General features: G+C 45.7%; 1 protein-coding gene across 6 annotated transcripts in view; it reads right to left on the bottom strand.

Moving 5' to 3' along the window:
* KCNAB1 (potassium voltage-gated channel subfamily A member regulatory beta subunit 1) overlaps positions 1–2,679 on the bottom strand; it is a 316,380-nt gene that overhangs the window by 57,785 nt on the left and 255,916 nt on the right. The window lies entirely within an intron of this gene.

The raw sequence follows: 2,679 nt of genomic DNA, 5'->3' as shown, positions 1-2,679 counted from the left end.
CTTTCCCTATATCAATAGTGATATGGCCAGGGTAAGTTTTGTGAGGAATACAAGCAATTTGTTAATATTTGCAGACTAGTTCATTTCTTCCCTTTAAGAATAGGGCTCCAAAGAGTTTTCTGTTTTCACAGCGTGAATCCTGGACCAGGTTCTCAGAAGGTAGAAACTGACAAAGACGTCATGGAGCTCTCCCAGCCCAGGATCTGGCTCCAGATCTTCCATTAAAAATATATTTGTTTTTACTCAAGCATAATCAGGACTTCATTTGAAACTTCCAGGCAGCATATGGCTTTCACCTTTGCAAGCATGATGGCACTCATGCAAACCATATATAATTAGGGGTCTATCCAACCAGAAGAGACATACAGCTGATTTTGTGGGCAGAATGTGGGGCCAGTCGCCATTTTTGTGAATTTATCATGGTGTCGTCCCCTCCTCATGCCTCTGATTGGCTGATAGGCCTCGGTGGCCCTGCCTCCTACTGCTGATTGTTGGAGACAGCTGTCCATCAACTCCCCCCACCACTGATTGCTGCAGAGGGGCTGCACTGCAAAACAGGCAGCCCTCTCAGCCAATCAGCAGTGAAGGGCAGGGGTGGCAGCCTTCTTGCCTCTTCCCCTTTGTCCTGGCAGCCTCCTCCCCTGCCCTTTCCCTCTTGGCAGGCTGTGCAGCTGGCAAGAGGGAAAGGCCATCATTTTATTAGTAGTATTTTTTTTTTTGTGGGTTTCACAGACATCACCCAATTTTGTGATCTGAGTAAGTCCCTATATATAATCCAGTCTGGACAAAGAGCACCTCATGTGTCTTAAGGACAGCAAAGGCTAAAAGGCCTTGCAGAAGTGATTTATGCAGTTTTTTGGGATTCAGTCCTGTACATGGAAGGTAGGCCTGGGCAAAACAGCACCATTTCATTTCTACTTCTGTTTTGCTGTTTCAGTGGGACAGTGTTTTGTTTCAAGTTTCATTTTGTTTTGAAAGCACTGTTCTGTTTCGTTTTGTCGAAACTGTTTTGCTGTTTTGACGCTGTTTCGATGTTTTGTCCATAGGCTATAATGGGGAAGCACAAAACTGCCTATAAATTTGTCATTCTTTGGCAGATTTGGATGCAAACATCTGGGATGGTAGCCCCTTCTGAGGGCATAAAGCCTGCCAAGTTTTAAGGAGACAGGTGCAGGGATTTCTGGGAAATTGCACCTCAAGCTGCTGACAAGCAAAACTCGTGTCACATATGTGTTAAAGCACAGCAGGGTGAAAACTGCAGGCATGGTATCCCCTTCTGAGGGCATGAAGCCTGACAAGTTTCATGGAGATAGGTGCAGGAGTTTCTGGGAAACTGCACCTCAAGGTGATGACAAGCAAAACTCGTGACATGTGACTATGTGTGTGTGTTAAGGCGTGCCTTCACTGGTGCTAGGGCCTCTACACAACACGGTAGTGTGCCCCAATGAGGCCTCCTCCTCCCCTACAGCCTGAGTCTGTTCCTCAATCCAGTCCACCACTTTAAATGGCAACAGGTAATAACTTAGGAAGCAGCACAGTAGCACCAGCAGCATCTCAGGCAGCCAGACTGTCACAGACAATATCAGAGCAGTCCTTCCCTGCTCTTCCCCCTCCCTCTCCTTTCTTTCTGTTTCCCTGCAGGCAAGCCCCGCTTCAGCTTCAAAACTCTAAACGCTTCAAAACTTTTGAAACCTTTCAACTGCCCTCGTTTTGTTTCAAGGCTGTTTTGAAGCCCTTTGTTTCATTTCAATTTCACTAGTTTGAGCTCAAAATGAGTTGAAACAGCGTCGAAACAAAACATCTGGTGAAATTTCACAGAGCCCTAATGGAAGGAGTCCCTATTTACTTCTAATTTTCAGCAGGGAAGGATGTCACCCTTACAATCCTGCCTGAGAGATGGAAGATGAGAAGAAACTCAGAGGTCCCAGCCTCTCCTCTAGGAATGCAAAGTTCCACAGGGAGCATTTTTTTTCAAGGAAGACCTAAATTTATTAAGGTAAATGGCAAGACTTGAAGTGGAACAGAACTCTCCTCAAAAGTAGGATGCCACATGGAGGCTGTGCCAAACTTTCACAATCACCCAATTCTCACAACTTAGGGGCTGGGCCAGTGCTGCTGAGAAGCCCACAGTCTACAAACCCAGGCCAGGTCTGGTGTTCTGTGCGATTTGGCTGAACCTTAAAAGTTCATTGTGAACCACTGTAAAAATGGAGCAGAAGGAACAAATCACATTAAACACCATGAAATATCACCCCTGCAGTTTCTGGTATACTGTCCCCCTGGGTACAATTCAGTTCTAATTTCACAAAGTTTTGGAGGACACCCAAAACAACTGTAAGCATCTGGATGCATAAAACTGGGCTGCAGTTCAAAAACCTACTAGAAGGCTGGGAGAAAAGAGGTATTGTTTTGTAAGTGCATTTGTACCATCAGGGTGGCACTGAGTCTAAGACCACTGCTCACATTGGCTGCATGACACTACAAGGAAGGAGCAAGGTGGGTGGCTTTCTCCAGTCTGCAGGGCTGTTTGCTCTGGGGTTAGAGTTTGTTACCAGGTGAGGTACATTGTACACTTAAAGCAGATGACCCTTTTCTGGGGAATCCTAGTGCCCTCATCCAGTGCTTTGCAGGTTACATTTACACACCAAATGGGCCAAATGTTATTGTCAATAAAATTAC

Source organism: Alligator sinensis, unplaced genomic scaffold (genome assembly GCF_000455745.1).
Source record: "Alligator sinensis unplaced genomic scaffold, ASM45574v1 scaffold60_1, whole genome shotgun sequence".
Lineage (NCBI taxonomy): Eukaryota > Metazoa > Chordata > Crocodylia > Alligatoridae > Alligator > Alligator sinensis.
This window is presented reverse-complemented; position numbering and strand designations above follow the sequence as displayed.